The 7,047-nt window shown below is 37.1% G+C and overlaps 1 long non-coding RNA gene across 1 annotated transcript; it reads left to right on the forward strand.

The window, feature by feature from the left end:
• Positions 1 to 2,041: 2,041 nt before the first annotated feature.
• LOC135270222 (uncharacterized) lies at positions 2,042 to 6,512 on the forward strand. Its single transcript, XR_010338416.1, has 3 exons — positions 2,042 to 2,509; positions 5,061 to 5,104; positions 5,945 to 6,512. It is a non-coding gene; the product is annotated as an uncharacterized LOC135270222 (long non-coding RNA).
• Positions 6,513 to 7,047: the final 535 nt, after the last annotated feature.

A 7,047-nucleotide genomic window follows, 5' to 3' on the forward strand; every position in this document is an offset into this window, starting at 1 on the left:
TAACTAAATTAGTGGAAGAGAAATATCCAACTCCAGCCTACTCTAGCCTTCCATGTGAGAGAAGTGAAAAACTCAACCCCAGTCCTCTCTGGACTTTCATGTCGGGGAAGGGATATATCCATAGCAGCCAACTCTAGCCGTTTTGTCTCACCTGGGTAAGTGAACAATAACTGAGGAGCACTTGTGAAGTTCACAGTGCAGGGCAGAGGCTCACCCAAAGACTAAGACCTAATCATAGAGGACTACAGAATGCTTTCTTTTGCCCCACTCCTTACCACATCACTAAAGGCCTATTTACTATAGTTTTTTTTCATTCAGTACATCATGTCTAGCTTTCAACAAATAATTATAAGGCAAACTACAAGACAAAATCACATTTTGAAGAAACATCAAGCAACAGACTCCAAATCAGATATGACAGTGATATTGAAATTATCAGACTGGAATTTAAAACAACTACCATTAATACACTAAGGACTCAAATGGATAAACCAGGCAGCATGTTAGAATAGATGGGAGGCAGAGGTTGCAGTGAGCTGAGATTGCACCACTGCACTCTAGCCTGGGAGACACAGCAAGACTCAGTCTCAAAAATAAATAAAAATAAAGTTTATTTTTAAAATGAAGCTAAGAGTACTTACTCTTTAGGTAGCTGTGATAATTAGAACTAACATATAGTAAGTATGGAGTGCAGAATCTAGCTGACACATCATAGATGCCCACTAAATGTGGGCATGTAAGGTATTCTGTATTAAATCGATCTGTATATACCTCTCCATTCCCCTTGATTTATATTGTATAGACAATGTCAAATCCCCTTGAGAGAAAACATCCTCTAGGATCCAGATTTTCCCATAGCTAAGGCATATCCAGTGGAAATTCTCTCATCAAAACAAAATATTAATTTATTTCCCTCTTCATTAATGTACCACAATGGGAGTAAAAGCTCATGGCTTGATACCTAACTATGGAAGCTATTCTTGCATGCAATCCCTGCCTGAAAATTAAAAACACATTATTTTAAAGCAAAATAAAATAAAATGCCTTGACTATTAGTTGGTATTAATTTAAAAACTAGATGCATTTTCTAGCAGTCTCTCCATGACCCTGGGCAAATTATTAAACCTCTCTTTACCTTTGTTTCCTCCCTTTTTTAATGAGGTCATGATACTACCCTCAGGAATAACAGAAGAAAGCAGTAACACACTAACTGCCTATGGGGACTCGGGAAGAGAGACTGAGAAACTATCAGCCAGGCACGGTAACCCCAAGAGTGTTACAATTTCTCCAGAACTGTCATAACTTTCTCTACATGTAGCATTCTAAACTGCCTGCCTCCCTGCAATGTTTAACAGTACTGCAGTGAAAAGATAACATGCTTTTGAGTTTGACAGACCTGTCACTTCCTATATGAACCTTGGGTACATCACTTCTATGAGCCTTGGTTTCCATATTTACAAAACGGTAAGAATAATACCTATTTTCTTAAATTTCCATGAACAGTAAAGAAGGAATAGAGTGGTTGAGTTATATTCAATATTTATTTTTCTTCTATACTATTACAATAAAGGGCCTGCAGATATTTGGGTTTCCTTTCCCTTTGGTTGGTTTCTTTGTTTGTTTTCAGACAGATGAGAAGGTGTTGAATGATGATTATCGCCAAGATTGCAGCCATGAAGACAGTTTAAAAAAGAAAGTGATCAGGCTTAGTTCCTGAGATTAGAATATCAGAACAACAGAGTTTAGGTAAAGACATGTTCAAAGAGTTAGTGGCCTACACTAAGGTCTTCAAACATGATGGTAGTAATTATCTCTGAGAAAAGTTCTAACTCAAAAGCTTAGTGATTCTAGGTCTCCTCCTACAGAAGGCTGAATAATGCATGCCAAGTATATCCAGGTCTTAATCCCTGGAATCTGTTAACATTACGTCATTACAAGAAGGAGTTTGTACATGCGATTACACTGAGGAGGTTGAGATGGAAAGATTAACCCAGATTTACTGGGTGGGACCTAAATGTAATCATAGTTGTCCTTATAAGACAAAGGCAGAGAGACATTTAACTACAAAAGAGGAGAGAGTGATACGATGGCATAAACAGCTGTGGAAGAGATGTGCCTTAAGCATGGAGGAAGTGGGCACAGGCCAAAGAATAAAGGCAGCCCCAAGATACTATGAAAAAGCAAAGATACAGATTCTTCCTTCAGAGCTCCAGAAGTAACCATCCTTGCCTACACCCGACCTTTAGGTGAAACTGATTTTAAACTTCTGACTTCCAGAACTGCCAGAAAATAAATCTGTGTTGTTTTAAGCTACTATTTGTTTTAAGCTACTAGATGGCGACAGGAAACTAATATGCTTCCCATTTTGGAAGATAGTTCTAACACAATGAAACATAAAGTCCAGCAAGCAAAGTAAAGCAATGACAACTGGGGCCTTTAGAGAGCAAGTATTCTGGAGTGATCATGCAGATGTCTCAGGACAGGAGGAATGCACCCAGCTGGCAATCAGGTACTGAGATGAGAGGCCCTGGTGGGTCCTTCATTACCAAAAGACAGGAGAGGATGCTCTGTAAAGTTAGCCTGTGATACATAATTGATTGCATTTGTTTTAGCTGGAGCTTAATATGAATTGCCTGTATCAGTAGAAGAGCTCACATTGATTTCTTTAAAATTTAAAGGCACTCCTTTGTACCCTCCAGATTTTTCAGACTGAGATGAATATTGTTCTTTCATTTGTTTGCAATGAAAGGTCCAAATAATAAATTTGGGATTTTGTAGCTTGCAGCTAAAATATTGTTTGCATGTGCAAATAATCAGTCAGTTAAATCAGTTCACATTTTCCTCAACTGACTGCTTATTTTCTAAGTTCTTGCTGCTTTGCACCAATATTCAAGGCCTTACATGATTTGAAACAGATCTCATCTCACTCTACCTGGCAACCCACACTGTAGACCATCCAAATAGTTGCAGTTTCTTAAATGCACCCTGAATTTCTTGCTTCCTTGTTTTTGCAAATACTATGTCAACTCCCTGAAAAGTTCATTCTTCCCTCCATCAACCCCCTCCATTAGGAGACCAGAAAAATGTCTAACCATACTTTCTTTAGGGCCCAAATGTGAACTATTATCAATTCCATGAGGTGTCTCTGAACCTAGAGTTCTATACTCCCTCCTTTGTGTTTCTAAGTATGATGCATACATTGTTGACTACTGATTCTCCTCTACTTAGTATAATAGATTGTCTCAACATACTGGCCAAAAAAAAGGGGCATACAGGGAAGTCTAAGAAGAAGGTTGCCACCTGTCAGAGTGGTACATGTACATATTTGGCTTTATATAAAAATATATATAATGAGGGATAATGCTACTTGATCTAACTGCATATGTCCTTGGTCCCTTCATTCACAGAGTCTACTGTTCTGCCAATAGATATCCTTATTTGGTCTCTTTTTCTACAAGGTTTTATTCATATCTACATTTGTTTAGCTTTACTAACAAATTATCTTATTTCTGCTAATTAACACTGACAGCTGCCCTGTCTTCCTGTAAAACAGACTTCTCCGCTGGAGTCTTCCTTTGATCAATACCTCACACTCAACATTCTTCTATCTTTTGAATAGGTTTTTCTAAACTTTTTACCTTCCTTTAACAAAAGTTCACCTCAATATTTTTCATATCCTTTTGATCTGATCGACACTCTTCTAATTTCCAATTTGCCCATAATTTGTGGTTGATAACCTATTTGTTAGTCTAACTCCAATGTTGAACTCACAAAATTTAGGTTGAACCACATCTAGCACATATAGCCTCTTAAATGCATGATACTAGAAATGCTTGTATGTATTATAATCATGTTTATCCCAGCCTCTGTTACTTTTCTGATTTGTATGTTATTAATTCAGGGATCATTCAAAAGATTTAATTTAATTCTGCTGGCTGTAATAATTGTATCTTATTTTCAAATTATTATTATCTGGCGTAATAATTGTATCTTATTTTCAAATTATTATTATCTGGCAACTGGGAATCCTCTTTTCAGGCTGACTTTTTTGTTGTCTTTTCCAAAAACAAGATGACTCAAACTTAACATTTTCTGCTTCGAGAAGTAAAATTAATTGATCTCCAAAAAGATGTAAACCTATTTAGTTAAAAATGGTATCACTGAACAAAATCCAGGCCAGGGGTATACATTACACTGTTTCAGCAACATTACTGGCAGGCAGCTGTAATAACAGAGGAGAGGCTGTCGAAATGTCTTTCTGACAGAAGAGAGATTCCTTAAAGGTAGAAGGGACAGTTTATAACTTTATGTTTATGATTAATATTGATCACTGTTTCTTTTGACTTTACTCCAAAATAAGAGTGTGTAAAATTCACTGTATTCTTTTATGAGCCTCCACTTCCCTCCTCTAGAATAGGAATTCTATCCTAGGATCAGGGCTATCCAAAAAACTTTCTGTGGTGATAGAAAGGCTCTATAATATAGAATACTGGCATCCAAGACAGTAACCACTAACCACATGTAGGTACTAAGCACATGACAGGTGGCTAGGATAAAGAAATGACTGAATTTTGTAAATTCAGGGTAATTTTAGTTAATTCAAATTTAGCTTTAATTAACTTACGGTTAGTAGCTACTGTATTGAACAACACAGCTATAGTGGATCATCAAATAATATTAGAGTTGAACAGTTTTCCTTTCCTTTTACTTCTCTCTTTTTGACCCCAGCCTATGTGAAAATTGGATAGACCTGCATGGCTTGTGCACAGCACCATTGTCTAAACAGAAGTGGAGCTTCGATAGCACTCTCCCCTAGAGAAAAACTAGCTGACAGAAACATATAGTTCATTTAGCACTTTAAATAATGTTGCTGGGCACTTAATAAAGAATAACAAGAAACATTGTGCTTTGAGGTTTAACCCGAATTTCTCCTCTAGCTCCATTTTATGTGAAGTATATTAGCCTAACATTTTATTATGCTATATATTATATAATATATAATGTCATTTTATATTCCTTTGTTACACTTATTTTTAACATTGGTTCTTAATATTTTAAAGGCATTGAGAATTACAATATCCAGTGTCCACAATGTCACAACATGGTAAGTTTCTTATTGGAAAGTGAATTGTCAACAAAACCAGGATCACAAAACAAGGAAAAATTTTCAAATGCCAACAATTTAAAGTTAGTGGCAGGTTAAGAAAGGCTCTTAAGAAAGGCTCTGACTTAATTCCTTCCCACCAAAAAAAAAAAAGGTTCTTAAGAGGTTGTAAGTCAAGAATTATAATTGGTAATATTTTATTATAAAATGTATCTGTATTGGGAGGGGAACATCACACACCGGGACCTGTTGGGGGGTAGGCGAAAGGGGAGGGAGAGCATTAGGACAAATACCTTAAGCATGCAGGGCTTAAAACCTAGATGACAGGTTGATAGGTACAGCAAACCACCATGGCACATGTATACCTATGTAACAAACATGCACATTCTGCACATATAGTCACTTAAAGTAAAATTTAAAAAAAATATATATATATGTGTGTGTGTGTCTGTGTTAAGTCTCTCTCCTTGCAGGCAACAAGGAGTCATGCAATTCTCATTTGAGCAAACAATTGAAACCAGTTAGATTTTTAAACTTGTTTAGTGGGTTCATGGTTAATTTAATTGGGAACATAGCATTTTCACTGATAACTTTTTAAACAACATCTAACTGAATTTTATTTATGAATATGTGTGTGTGTGTGTGTACATATGTGTGTGTGTGTTAATGTAGCCCAGCAACATGGCTGTATGTGTAAGAATTTAAAAATTGAGAGATCTGTCATTTTTAAGACGGCTCAGAGTTCCCCCAAATACTAAACTGAAATGATCTTAATACAATTTAATGAGAATATTATCATATATTAAGCTCTATTTAATAACACACTATCTTGTGTTTCAGGCACACATTTGTATTGTGAAAGACAACTCTGCTGAATTACAACTAATAAAGATTAGGGTGGTGCGGACAAGAAGACAATCTATCCTGAACAATAATTATCGGGTTTTTTCCCAAAAGTTACATTTTAGAAGAGAAAAAAAGTTAAAAAGTCCTTTGGGTCATTTCAGAGCTTAGCTGTGAGACTATGACTCTGTCTGCCCTTGAGTCTATTAGTCTCTTCCTCAACTCTGACCCCCTCCATGAGGAGGAAGTTCAAAGTCAAGCTGCTCTGAGTTACAACTAAGCTATAAAAGGAATGGGTGAGGGACTTTCATATAACAGGGTACTAGGGAAGAACAGCATTTGAGCCTAGAAACAGTCTGTCCACATGGGTATTCACTGAGCTGTGATCATCTAATCTGGTTTTCAGCTATCCTCATCTGCTCACTTTGGTATATACAGAGATGCTTGCATTTGCATCTGGTCACGGACATAAAGTCCACCCTAGCATTGAACTCCTGCACTTGTTCTGACTGGGAACTCTCTGAGGCCAAGCAAATCATGGCAGCCCATGTCTGTCCTGCCTGAGGCTGCACAAGATGGGGAGGGGGTGGCAGGGACAGTAGTGTACAGGGCCCCTTCATAGAGACAGACAATGTCATCGAATGATATCCCCTTCTTCTTTAGTCAAAGAGAAAGAACTACTCAGAGGATGATACTAGATGCTTCAAGGGGAAAAATGTCTTACTGGCACAAATAAATTTGTCAGTTTAACTTTTAAACAGAATCAAACACATTTTCTTTGTTATGGCATTGCTTAGGAGTTTTAAGATGCTAACATACTTTGTGACTCTCCAACAGTGGGAGGGTATCAAGGCAGCAAGTATCTACTGTATTTGAGCAGACTGCCTGGAACAAACGCTCCCTGGAATACTATTTGGGAAACATTGTTACGATATGCTTTGCAATTGTTGTTAAATCCTGTTGTTGTCACCATTCATCTAATCACCAACACAGCCCAGGGGACAGTCCAGGGTGTGAGGGTAGTTTAACTCTATGAGACTTTGATATTTCATTTTAATTCAAATTCTCCTTTACATCACCTTCAACATGGAGAAGGGAAC

This window comes from Aotus nancymaae, unplaced genomic scaffold (genome assembly GCF_030222135.1).
Source record: "Aotus nancymaae isolate 86718 unplaced genomic scaffold, 86718_ANA_hifiasm-v0.15.2.pri h1tg000059l, whole genome shotgun sequence".
In the NCBI taxonomy this organism is placed as follows: domain Eukaryota; kingdom Metazoa; phylum Chordata; class Mammalia; order Primates; family Aotidae; genus Aotus; species Aotus nancymaae.